Source organism: Manis javanica, chromosome 1 (assembly GCF_040802235.1).
Source record: "Manis javanica isolate MJ-LG chromosome 1, MJ_LKY, whole genome shotgun sequence".
Classification (NCBI taxonomy): Eukaryota; Metazoa; Chordata; class Mammalia; order Pholidota; family Manidae; genus Manis; species Manis javanica.
Genome location: NC_133156.1, coordinates 228,904,996 through 228,919,476, shown reverse-complemented (window position 1 = coordinate 228,919,476; position 14,481 = coordinate 228,904,996).

Sequence of the window (14,481 nt, the reverse complement as noted above, 5' to 3'; positions counted from 1 at the left end):
GGTATACTGGGAAATTGAAAAAGGATAATCTTTGATTACATTAATGTATATGCTCTTTATAGGACATTTAGAAAACTACATATAATGTAAGAAAAATACACCTGTAGTGTTTTTTACGTATATTTTGTGTAGAAACAGTTCAGAAACACATTGGGATTATCTTACAATACAATGTTGTTACCTTTTTAAAATTCACCATTTCAACATGAATTTCTTTTCATTCTATGAAAAATGTTTAGAAAACATTTAATTTAATTAATTTTTTAAAGTATCATTAATGTACAATCTTACGAAGGTTTCACATGAATAACATTGTGACTTCAATGTTTACCCTGTATTATCAAGTCCTTACCTTCCCTATTGCAGCCACTGTCTATCAGCATCATAAGATGCTGTGGAGCATTTAGAAAACATTTAAATAGAGACACCCTAGTCTTTTTCCTTAGTGTTTTGATTTCTTTTCCTGCTCTCATGTTAAAATGAGAATATTGGTACATAGCTCTTTGTTTGTATCTCTGATTATTTTCTTTGGAAATATTTTTGGAAATGCACTTACTTGATCTACAGATGAAAACATTTTTAGGACATGAGCTATTTGTTGCCAGTGCTGACGGCTGGAAGCCTACACTCCCTGGGCTTTACCGTTCAGTGTTCTGGCCAGAGGGACCCTTCTGGGCTTTTCTGCCCTCCCACCTCTGCTCAGTCCTTCTGACATGACTTATCTATAGGGTGAGTTTGGAAGCAGGCAGTTTGGTTCAGCTCCTAGATTCAATTTCTTTCAGATGTAGCTGCCCAGATAGAGGGCACCTCCGGGTCTTCTCTTTGCCATGTGGTCAGATTACCAAGGCAGCACTGGCTGGCTGGACATGCCTGTAGTTGCCCACATTGCTTACAGGTACATTGAAGTTGGGCAGAAATATTAAAATGTTCACTGTAACGATTCATCTAATTAACATCCTCCTATCCAGTTATTTTAAGTAGTACATTAGGTGTTTGGTGTTCATCTGTCTAATGGCCGTGTGTAATTCTTAACTAGTCCCCAATTCAAATTGGGGAGAGAGGTGTACCTAATTATCACAAGTTAAAACTCTAAATATAACCTCATTGACCAAGAATAATTGAGCCATAGTTTGAGGCACTGGCTCTTAGAGCCCAGAGTAACGAGAAGAGAATGAGAGGCCCTGTACTGCCAGCACCGACGTGAGGTGGTCCCGCTTTCCAAGCACGGGCCTTGCAGTTTTTGGCCTTTAAGCTTGGCAGTTGGCATCATGTCTATTGTAGTTGTGCAGCTGGGATTATTAATGGTTGGGGCCACACCAGCTCTGGCAGACATGACTTGTGTGGTCCTCTGGGTATTACCTTGATCTGATTTACAAAGGTGTGGTTTGGATGAGATGGGGATTAGGTTGCTAAGAAAAAAAGTCTCTTAGATCTTGTTAAAGATAATTTTAGAATCAGTGTATAGGCTTTTTAACTATTTGCTGATGAAAGCTTTTTTTTTTCCCTCCCTCTACAGAGGACTTTTTTAGCATGGATAGCAGGCCAGGGATGATTATTTTAAAGGTAGCTACGTTCCACGAAGAATAGACAGCACCAGTGTGCGGGTTCTGTCCGCTCTGTGTCAATCTTTGGAATTCCAGAGACAAAACACATTTTGCTGAAGCTTTTCACTCCCCACCTCTCTGCTGTCTTTCCTTAGTAAACAACATATTTAACACCCTAACTCTGGAGCTCCATCTTAGATTTCTAGACATTTCAATATCCAAGCTGTGAGAAAGGAATTTCATCTGTTCATCTTCCTCCACAGGGCAGATCTAATTTTCAGGGGAGTGAGAATACGAAAGAGAAGGAATACAAAATTGTCAATACAGAATTAGGTATGAAAGTAAATATTTATTAAGAACATGAAACATGATCACAGCACATTACTACAGGCTTGGAAAGCCAGATCTCTCTCTGTGAAATCTCTTAGCCAATTTAACAGGAATGCGTCCTGATTGTGGCCTTGCTTTTCTCTCCTGCCAGAATACTCCATGGCTCCCAGAGGTCAAAATGGCAGGCCCTGCTGCCTAAGCTTTATTAAGCCTCATCAGTTTATCTATGCCTTCCTCAAAACCTGACCTTCCAGGCTCCATTGATTATCTAGGAGAGAATTTATGTCTTCTGAAGGGATGCTGACACCTCGGGGAGATGATTCTCCACATTCAGAATTCTGAGATTCCTCACAAACAGAGAAACTTAGTCCGACACAGAACAGAAGTGCCCATGTCACTGGGTGCTATAGGATGAGTTTGCAAGCTGAGTTTCTTCTTCACTCATATGTTGAAGTCCTACATACAAAGGCCTGGCATTTGTGGGAACCTCTCTGAGACCATTGCTACTTTCATCATAGTCATATCTGTATTTGCCCTATTTCCCCTCCTTTCTTTCTGTCCCTCCACTTAACTACTGCCTCCTTCCCCAAACTAACCCTTAAGCAACTTACAAACTACCTAGTACCTTAGAATGTGTGATGGGGTGTGCACTTGGAGATGGGGCCTTTAACGAGATAATGCGTGTAAAATGAGGTCATATGGGTGGGCCCTAACACAATATGACTGGTGTCCTTATGAGAAAAGGTGATTAGGATGCAGACAGACATGGAGGGAAGACCATGTGAGGATGCAGGGAGAAGGCAGCCATCTGCAGGTCAAGAATGGAGGTCTCAGAAGGAACTAACATTGCTGACACCTTAATCTTGGACTTACAGCCTCCAGAACTGTGAGAAAATGAGTTACTTGTGTTTAAGCTACCCAGCCTGTGCTGTTTTGTTATAGTTGCCCTAGCTTGACTAATACAAGGAGATAGAGGCAGGAGGGGCCATTGATTGTATGCTGAATGGGGCAGCTTCCAAGATCCCAGGTATGGGGAAAGAATGGGCCATCGTGAGCATCAGGAGCCTGCAGAGCATTGTGTCCTGAGGAGCCCTTTCTGAGGATGAGTTGGCTCCTTGTGAACAGCTGTCAGGGGCAGCTCCTTGTCCTCTGTCTTGTACTTTCTTGACTTGCATTCCAATCTGTTACAAACTCATTGTAACCATCCCTCCTGCTGCCTTTTCAGATCTCATTCCTGGTAGGGGTAACCACTGACTACAGGCGGTGGCTGTTTTCTGACTGTGCCACCTACTGATCGCTTCTCTGTAAATTCATGCTTAATCACCTGCTACTCAGTGAAATGCTGAGTTGTTCAAATAAACATTGCTGGGAGAGCTAAGATCAACAATATAGGCCTGTGTGTTCAATCATCTCCAGTGAGAGTAGGGAGGCCCAGTCTTCTGGTCCCAGATCCACTGTCACTATCCCTGAGCATCCCTTGCTTTCCCACATCTCCCTCACCCCCAAATGGGTTAGGCACTTCTTTTTTGGAATTCCTATAGCATTAGCTCTGTGCTTCATTCTTACCTACTACTTACCATATTACAGTGTGAGTATTTACTCAAACATCTCCTATGCCAGACTAAAAGTTCCTTTAACTCCTGGGTTGTGTCTGATTAATATGAACTGTCATTACTATGGGCTATCACAATGCCTATCAGAAAGTAGGTGCCACATAATTGAGCCTCAAGATAGCTCTTTGTCTGAAATAAAAATGATTTTTAAATAGCAGTGATCAAGATCATATTCTTACAGGCTTTGCTTCTTAAAAGCTTTTCTTTTAGGTCATTGGTCATTTCTATTCAACAAACATATGTTGAGTACCTGCTATGTGCCAGGCATCCTCAGAGAGTGGGCCATGCAGCTAGAGGATGAGTAGAGGGCACTCTAATTATATTATATTGTTTCCCATCCTGAAAGAACCAGGTCAAGACACCTCTTCCCTTTTCTCCATGAAGCCATTCTTTACCCTCTCCCTCAATCAAATATGCTAAGACCTTAACCCTGCTCCACTCCTCAGCCTCTGTCCCCACCCTCCTGGCCTGGCATTTGTGGGAACCTCTCTGAGACCATTTGCTACTTTCATCATAGTCATATCTGTATTTGCCTTATTTCCCCTCCTTTCTTTCTGTCCCTCCACTTAACTACTGCCTCCTTCCCCAAACTAACCCTTAAGCAACTTACAGACTCTGCCTCCTCAGCATGTTATGTAGTGTAGCTGAATGTGTAGATGCTAAGAAAATATTCATTGAATCTATTCAGAGATTTATGAACAAACTGAGATTTCTCAGACACTGGAAGGAAGCTTAGCATAGTGGAAAGAGCATGCTTTGGAGTTGGAAGCCCTGGATTGGGCTGCACCATGTATACCAAGAAATAGGAAGGGCCACTTAACCTTTTAAACCTTAGCTTCCTCCTTGTCTAATGAGGCTAATAACACCCTGTAAAGGCATTACCTACTTAATCATGATGAAAGCACAGCACAAGATCAGCATGAGAAGTGTCTTGCTAACCTGTTCCGGACCAGTACTCCAAGCCATGTATCAGATTTGTCTGAAGATAATTAAAATTTCTAAGTATCTAGGTCCATCACCAAGATCTGACTTAGTAAGCCTGTGGTGGACCCTGTTAATCTGCGTTTTTATAAATATCCCTCAGTGATGTTACTGTGTGACCAAATTTGTGATTATCCTCATTGATTGCAGAATCTTTCATAAGATAATGGGCAGCATGGATTTCTGTAAAGGCTTAGAGTTTATGCCCTTTTTATTACCACAAGGCTCTTGTCATAGACTGCCTTGTAAGGTTTATGTTTTACAAAACATGCTTTAGAACTGCTGTATGAAATGTTTCAGGTTTCAGTGAACTTATATTTCATCACTCTTCTACATTTAACTGTATCAAACAAAAGAAAATAGATTTGATTCTTTACTGGGAAACAAGATAATGGAGTGACATTTTAAAAAACAAAAAAAATTCACAAGATTTTTCACTAATTTTAATTAAGATTTTCTGTAACTACTTACACATCAATAATTCTTTTGGCTAAAATGTGAACTTCTTATTTACTTTTTAGTTTGTATCTCTTTTTGTCTAGGAGACCCAATTGTTGGTCTAACTTGCTGATTCCTTCATTTCAACAAAGCCTTGCACTGCTTCTGCCCCCTTACCCTGATAATTCCCTCAAAAACAAAAGGATAACAGTCCCCTGAGGCGTAATGATTTATTTTCAGTTGAATCCTTTTTGGTGGATTTCTCCAAGACTGAAAACTTTGTTTCAGTTTGGGTCGATCCTTTCATATTCAATATCCAAGTAAGCATCAGACCCTGCAATGATTCCTTCATACATTTTTCAGGCTCCACCCCGTTCTCCCTTTTCCACCACCAGCCATTCCTGCCTCTGCCGTCCATTTGCACTACCTGTTCATTATGGACTGAACTGTGTCCCCCAAAACTCAGATGTTGAAGCCCTTACCACTGGGGACAGGGTCAGGAAGATTAGGAGAAGTCATAAGGGTAGGGCCCTCGTCTGATGGGACTGGTATCCGTGCCAAGAGGAAGAGACACCAGAGCATTGTCTCTCTGTTCCCTCCCTTCACAGGCACCGAGGAAAGGCCATGTGAGGACAGAGAGCTGACCATCCACAAACCCAGGACAGAGGCTTCACCAAAAACCAACCCTGCTGGCTCCTTCATCTTAGACTTTCAGCTGCCAGACTATGAGAAAATAAATTTCTGTTGTTTAAACCACCCAGGCTGTGGTATTTTGTTATGGCAGCCCAAGCTGACAAATACCCTATTTGTCACTGTTTGCATGGAGAAACCAGCTTCTCTCTTTCCAGATCATCTTGCACAAGTGCGCACAATTAACACAGATATTACATTAGTTTTCTACTGTGCATAACAATTTACTACAAACGTGGTGGCTTAAAACAACCCCCATGTCTGATCTCACAGTTTCCATGGGTCAGTAGGGTGGGCACAGCTTAGCTGGAGCCTCTGCTCAGAGTCTCAAAAGCGGCAATCAAGGTGTTGGCTGGAATGGCAGTCTCATCCGAGGTTAAGAGTGCTCTTCAAGCTCACATGATTTTTGGCAGAATTCATGTTCTTGCAGCCGTAGACTTCATGGTGGCGCCTTCAAATTCCTCAGAGAATCTCTGAAGTTTCCAGTCTCTTTTAAAGTTTTAGTCTCTTTCCAGACCTAATCTGATTAGGTCATGTCCGCCCTGTGTAATCTTCCTGACTGATTCAGTGAGAGCTGGTTCAGGTTCTTAATTACATCTGTGAAACTCTCATTACCTTTGGAATCCATCATATGCAAAGGTCCTGCTCAAAGTCAATGGGAGGGATTATACATGGTGTATATGCCAGGGGTGAAAATTTTGGAGGGCCATCTTATGTTTCTGCCTACCACAGATATGATTCCTTGATTACTTTTCAGCACTAAAGACTGCACGAAGCTTGGATACGTAGTTTCTGTCATACTGAAGCTCAAAAACAGTGCCTAAATGAAAAGATGGTAAGACACAGCAGGAGGCCTTACTACCACAGCAGTGGTACAGCCAGCCGAATGTGCCAGGAGTTCTGAGGACCTTCCTGGGCTCAGGCTAAGGCTTCTGGAGATTGTAAAATACCAGTTGAGCCTTTAAAGATGAACTGAGTTTAAAGTGCCAATAGGAATACTTATACTGTCAGTGTATAATAATATTTGCTATTTCACACTGTCTACTTTTACTTAATAATTTCACTGAGTTGAATTAAATGCTGGTGAATATTTCCCATGACAGTTTTCATTGCCTGCCTACAGTACACTTATCTCTGTAATGCAGTCTTTTTAACTTGTTCCTTGTTGTGGAAGGTTCTATTTAGAAAGTAGGTAGCAAGATCAGAGATAAGGGTATATATATAGTTAGCCACTACCCATTTAGCCTTTAATTCATGGGGAAACCTGGTCACTTTCTTTTTCCTGTTTGAAATGCCTTTCTTTGTAAGCTGAGAGTTTAGATGGAATGATTTATGAAGTCCTTTCTCTGATTTCCTCCCTTACCCACACTTCTTTAATATTCCAAAATAAACTAGGTGTCCTTTTTTTAAATATGTTTCTATAGTGTTTGCACCTCTACTTTATAACCTTCATCTCTTTTGTAATTACTTATCAAAAATTTATCCCTGCTGGGTTTTAAACTATCCATGGTCATGGAGTATACCTCATTTACCATCAGATCCCCATGCCTGGCACAGTGCTTGACATGTCATAGGTGCTTAATAATTATTTATTGACCAAGTAAACAACCACTTACGACCTGCCAAATGAGTATTTTCTTGTTTCTGTATGCTCAGTCAGTATTTCAAATGCTCAAGCAATGATAAGGCAATTTCATTGTAATGTGATTTTGACCACTTTATAAAACCTACCTATTAGAATATTATAAAAATGTTAGTCTTGTTTTCTCTAATGGGCTGGGTGGAGCTCCCAGTGGCCCCATCTGTGGAGTACAGTGGAACAGGGAGTCTTGGGCCAAGTGAACTCTTCAAGGCTGTTCCTTCAAGGTGGTCAGAGGAAATCATATTATAACCCGAGGAGTGTTATTGAGCAAAACCAAAGTTGAAGCTAGGAAAGTGGAAATAAGCAACAAATTGAGCAGGTAAGGTAAGGATGAAAGTGGGCAGCAAGTTTAGTGGACAGAGATGTTGGAAGGCATTATTGAATCAACCGCAGGAAAGGGATCTGAAAGAAGGATTTAGAACTAAAACAGTGAGCAAAAAGAATGTGCTCGCTCTGTTTTATTTTGTACCCGACATGCCTGCAGGCAGAAGGGGAAGTGTAGGATTGGTGACCTAAGGATTTACACAGATAGGGGAGATTTTATGTCTTTAGTGGGTCCCTTCTGTGGATTTATCGGATGCTATTCTCGAGATTTACAGTGCTCAACTTTAAAAGAGACCATAATCAGACAATTCACTTTAAATTCCACTTTATTTAGAAACTAAAATATTTTCTCATGGATTCAGTGTTATGTGAAAGTTGATTAGATTTTTAAGACAATTCAGGAGCACTGTTTAATGTGTATTTCACTAAGAATATTTTGGAAATGTTTATATGGTTTTCTTTTTGAGAAGTGAAGCATATTTATCTTTTTAGATTGCCTTATAGGAAATAGTTTTGATATATGTATTACACTTACCAGTTTCTTAGTCATAAATAACTAAAATACTTCTGTAAGTTACTTACCACTGTTTTGCTTAAAATTACAATTTTTTTTGATTTCTTGATTTTCTGGGAGTACGTGCATTAATTTCCGTTTGAAGCCTTCATTTTGTATGAAAATTAGAACAATTTGTTCAAGTCCTGCAGTTTTTATCTTGAATAAATATTGCTAAATTTTCATTTGAACAACTTGGCTTTAGTTTAGTTTTGGAAAGTCACTAACATCTTTTCCTTCTTCATTTATTTCTTCCGATCCAAATTCCTTTTCATTTCCTTGCTTGGTAAAGTTACTTCATAAGGCATCTCTTTGCCCAGCTATGAGAGTGAATTTTTTGTATAGTTGCTCATTTTAAATAGCACACATTCTATGCTTTTATAATCAGGAGCATTGCATATATGTATGATGTGAATTGGATTCCATATTAAATAATTACCAGACTCTCAGTCTGGTATTTAAAATGCTCTCAGTTTTAAGGCTGTGAAAACACCAGACTCTCATTTTTAAGGCTGTGAAAACACCAGACTCTCAGTTTTAAGGCTGTGAAAAACCCTTTGAGGTTATCCTACATTAACCCTTTCAGCTACAGGTGGGGATAAAAAGATCCAGAAAAGGTGTATAATGTGTCTGACATGACATGAAAAGTTAAACCTGAGCCAGAACCAGAATTCTGATGTCTCACCTCCCTGTTCCGTGACTTTTCTGATATACCGTGTTACCTTGCCTATAGCATTTGTTTTCATTTTAGATTCTGGGCAAGACTGCTTTCCTGTATTCAAAAAAACTATCTTATGTATAGTTTTATGCAAATTTCATAATTAAAAAAATAGTCAGCCAATCTCCAAAGGGCTTGGCAGAATCTTTCAATGGAAGGGGTGTAAAAGATGTTTTCCCTCTCACAGTTTAATCAGGTTAATTTGTCGTGATGTTAGGAAGGACTAAATATTGAGCCCAAGGACACTGAGATCATTACAAGGAGAGAACTTGGTTCCATAGCACAAGTAGAGATTCCTGACCACATTGTTTAATTGTTTCCACTCCTAGAAAAAATAAAGGCGAGACTCAGCTATCTATGTTAACTTGTAGAACATGGTAATTACGGAGTTTAAGAAGCAAGAAAATGGAGTGTTGTGTGTCTAGGTACTTGGACACTACTAGGTACTTGTACACTGCTTGTACATTACACAGATTTCATTCATTCATTCAACATGCATTTACTGAGCTCCTATGGTCAGACTGATGTGGATAAAAGATGTGATCTCTGTCCTCCAGACCCTCATCATTTGAAGCATTAAAGGAAAGGTGACAGAGAGAAGGTTGGAGGGTAGAATCTAGAAATAATCAGGTCCTTTCTGCAATGAGAGGAAAAGTCAGCACCACTGGAGTGATTGCCCTCCCTGTACACCTCCAGCTGTCTGAGTTTTTGTTATTGAGCCATTTCTCCCTTTGCTGCCCACTGTCCTTGTTGTTCTCTGATTATTCCTTTCCTTGCCAACCTTTCTGTAGCCCTAAAACTATTTATTTTAATTGTTCCTTGGAAGAACTTAAGATACTGTGCTGAGAACCTTCATATTTTCCAAGGAAAGTACTGTAGAAGTTGCATGTAAACAAGAACTATTGTTTTGGACAAGCTCATCCAGGACAAATCATCCATGCTACCAGTTTCTGGCACAGCCCTCTCACTCACCATCCATCTTATTCATGTTTGAGATTGAAGCACTTTCCTTACCTCATGCTCTTCCTCCCCCCCTCATTTTCTGGTATTTTCAGTTCTTGCCAAATATTTTTTGATTAGAGGTTGCATAGGTTGCTACCAGGTCTCCGATAATGTTGTCATGCAAGCTGAGATTTGTGTTGAAGCTCTTCCATGGGGGAGGTGGTACTGGTTTATTCGCTGATTTTTTCTTGAATATTTTATTGTTAATGCAACTGCTGCTCAGACCTGGAATGATTGGTTAAAGCATTTAGGTCAGTTATTGAACCGTGAACACCATTTGTCTTTAGTGAAATGTAATTTTTTTTTTTATAATGGCAGTGGGGGATGAGGGTGAATGGCAGATTGTCTTGAAGATCAGAGCTAATAAATGGTCATAATTCCATGTTCTTCCCTTTAGTTCATTAAGAAATAAGAATAAATTGAGCCCACCTCTATGTTTGTGCCTGGTACTCAGCTAAGCAGTTTAACATGGATTGTGCCACTTAATCTTCACAGTGATGCTGTGAAGCAGATAATGCTTTCCCATTTCACAGGCATGGAGGCTGAGGCTTATTGAGTTTAAAGTAAATGCCTGTCTGTCACTTATCTCTTATGTGTCAGAGTCAGGATTGAACCCAGGTTAGTCTGCAAGGCTTGAGTTCTCAATCACTGTTAAATTTGCATTTTCCTTCATTTCACAATTTTTTTAAATGAGTTTTATTCTTCTTACTCTCTTCTTACAAAACACGGGAGACTTGGTGTACATCTCAAATCTTTATCTAGTAGAAAGGATTTTAAATTACTTCATAGGCATGAGGAGCCCAGTATCAACTTAGAACATTAGGCTCTGCACCTTCAAAACCCCTCCCACCCCTGACAGTCTGTGAGTCCAGAGTGTGATCTGGGTCTGAGCCACTGCTGTTCCACTTTCTAACTGCAGACAAGAAACCTTAGCTCTCTGAGCCTTAACTTCCTTTTCTGTAAACTGGGGGGAGGAACCTACCTCAGAACTGATAAGGCATTAGTGAAAGCATTGACCACAATGTGTGGTGTTTCCAATCTTCAGAACTAGGCTGTTCAGATGGCAAATTTTCTCGGGGGTAACTTAATTTTTTATGATGAAGATAATTTCTTAGTAGCCCATTAATTAGAAATGTCACGATCAGTTGAGTTGAGATAAAATAGTTGAGATAAAGTATATGCAGTTGAGATAAAGTGTATCTTTTCATGAAGACCGGGTTTTCTCAACTAATGGACAGAATTTCAAAATGGTGAGTAAACCTAGAGGTGATGTAATCCACTTCCATTATTTTGCAGATCTCCACGCTAAAGTCCAAAGAGGGTAAATGGATTTCCCCAAATGACACAGTAAGTTGGTGGTAAATTCAAGTCCAGGAATTCTTTTTCCCACTTCCAGATCCACTGTTTTTGCTGCAGAGGTTTAATAAACTCAGCATGAAGGTGAGGGCTCGTGCAAAGGCCACTTTAACTACATTAGAAAAAAGACTTTTATGTGTACTTTTTTCCATTTCTATATTAATAATTCTTTATGTACTAAATATTATTGGCAGTAAAGAATTAGGGGAAACAAACACACACCAGAAACCTTAGACTATTGAGTCCCACAGACCTTAGGATTGGAGATACTGATCTGATGCTTATGAGCTGTGTGACCTTGAAGCTTTAAATTCTGTCTCAGTTTCCTTATCAGTAAAATAGGGATAATGATTATAACTGTCTAGTGGTTTGTCAGAGACAAATGAGATAGTATACCTGAGGTGCTTTCTGGAATGCCTCGTATATAGGCATTTTATCACAGATGGTAACTCTTAATGGTAACAATACTGACATAAGTCGAAGGGAACAATTTCAGCCACATTCACAACTACCCCATCCACAGGCGAATTCATCCTAGAGGAGCTGAAAATAACTGGTTTCTAGTGAAAGTCAGTAAATGCTGGGGCCAAATAGACACACTGAGTTTGGAGGTAGCCAAGCTGTACCTTTACAGCCTGCTCACACCACTGACTGATTTAGGGAATATCCCTGAAGCATCCGCTGGTGTTTAGTCGTGAACCATGATGTTGTAGTGGCCTTTCACTGAATAGAATCTGATGCTTCTTGTCACCAGAAAGTCATTTATATTGCCTTGCCTTTGGGCAAATTGAGTAAATGCATTGTGCAGTTTAGCCTGTGGGTGATGGAAGCTTGAAGGAAGAGATTAATGTCAGTAATAGCATTAATAATCATTAACATCAGTGCTGAAAACTTTTGAATAAACCTAAACCTACAGACAACTGCTATTTGTCAGTTCTCCTTTTTAAAGGGCTGTAATGATATTTAGAGGTTAGGAGATATCAACATTAGGAGAACACGCATATATGCAAGATTTGTTATTTTTAAGGAAGATCATGGCTGGATAAGCTAGTTTTATAGAGTGATGGATATCAGTAAGAGAAACACTTTTATCTTTTTCTGTATTTTACTCCAATAATTAAATACAGTAGTGTGTTTTTTCTGTTATTAAGAATTTCCTGAGTCATAGAAATATGGGAGAAAAATAACCCATTCTTCTTGAACTCAAGGCAAGTGATACCTGGTATACTAAAATGGAGGTTATCCTATTTCCAGTTGAAAGTTTTTTTAAAAAAATAATAAATATCGCAGTTCATCTTATACCAAAGAAAACCCAATACTTTCTGGGCTAGATTTTATACAGATAACAGCCTCCTGATATCTGTTTGCAAATGCTCTCTTTCTGTTTAATTATATTAACTGTGTTGGTGAGAAAGTAGGATTATTGTTACAAAATAGTATTTGATTATTTTAGCTCAGTGAGAGTGGAATCTAGAATGAAGGGAGGATACCCTGAAGGGGAAGTTAGGTCAGTGCGAATTTTGATAATTAATTCAATGTGGGACCTTGGAACCACTTCCCAGAGTCTTAAGTTGATTAGACACTGTAACAATACATTGTTCAAATGTAACAATGGGTATGTAGAAATTGGTCCATGTTTGACCATTTATTCCTTCTATGTTTGATAATATTTTAAAGGAATCCCTAAATATTATTTGTTAATGTATTTTTCATCCCTGAGTTACTAAAGCTACAATTACAGGAAAAATGTAAAGAGAGAGAGAGACAGAGAGTAGAAGAGAGAGAGAGGTAGAGACAATGTAAGAGAGAGAGAGAGGAAGGAGGAGAAAGACAAGGAGGAAATATGACAGGAGGAGGGGATGGGTAGTAAGGGAGGAAAGGAAAGTGAGAGAGAGAAATGCATTAAATGACACTTGACCAATGTGTAAAGCAGCTATTGCTCACATTAACATTTAGCTATTTCTCAATTTAGCAACCAAAATGTAGAGCAAATATCACTTGGTTGTTGCATCTCAGAAATACAAAAGGACTCTGAATAAGTCCCTCCTAAAGAAGACGTGCCCATCTTGAGAGAGGTCCTAGACTCTTATGAAGGGCCCATAATCTGTTCATCTGTCAGCACACATTTCTCATGTCTATTTTTCGGTCCAGAACAATGCTGTCCCTACTTGCCTGTTGTGTCTTAACTTGTGTTTTCATTGCTGTGTAAATATTTCATGATTTGGAATATTTCCACTGGCAATCATGTCATCTTTAAGAAATTTGAACAGAGTACACATTATCTTCAGTTGTGATGAGTTGATTCATTACCGGATACTAGTTAGCCAAAGATAGAAGCAATTTTTATGCTATTAATTATGTTTTCTGCAAACTCTATGGTAGTTGTCAAAAAAGAATGATTATGCAAACATTTCATCTCTTACTGTTATCTTAATGTTTGAAGAATGTCTCATCCTTCTTCAAGGAAGGTGTGCACGCATGATTTAAGGAAATGTAGATCTATTGGTGTGTAGTTTTCAAAAAGGAAGTAGATGCTGCCTATGCAATCCAAAAGGAAATCATTCTAAATTGATAGGGAGATCTATGTGATATTTGTTATTTTTGGATTGGAAAGTAATCTCTTTAGTCATGCTTTTTGTCTTATATAAATAATAAACTTGGAATTAGGGAGAAGTACCTGTGAAGGTTGTTATCTGTGGACTAGAATACAGCCAGGTTTTGAGCCTGGCCAGTGAACCTCATACTGACTGCCCTTATGTCAATCTTGCACACATTAATGTTATGTGACTTCGTTATCTTCTGTCAAGTGAGAAAATTAATTACATTCATTTACCAACCATTTATGGGATGTCCACCGTAAGTCACAAACTATGTTAGATGTAGAGTATATAAAGATGGATGCTCACCCTTTAGGAGCACAGATCGTAAGTGAGGATAAATAGGCTTATAAACATGGTAAAGGCTAAGGGTAGCACTTGGCCTAGTCCAGACTCCTTCTTCTATTAGATGAGTGATGCTAGACAAAGTAGTTTGCCTTTCTGAGCCTGTTTCCTTATCTGAATAATGGGCATGGCAGTGGTGAAACTTCTCTGAGGAGGTTGTCAACTGATATAAAAATGAGATAGTATAACAATGTCTCATAGATAGTAAAGTACTCAACATATGGAATTATTTTAGAAAGGGAATATTATGGTTCAGTGGAATAGGCATGGCTTTGTGGGTCAATAAACTCATTCAAATCTCAGCTCTATCACTTAAAACTTATATGAAATTGAGTTGTCATGAAGATT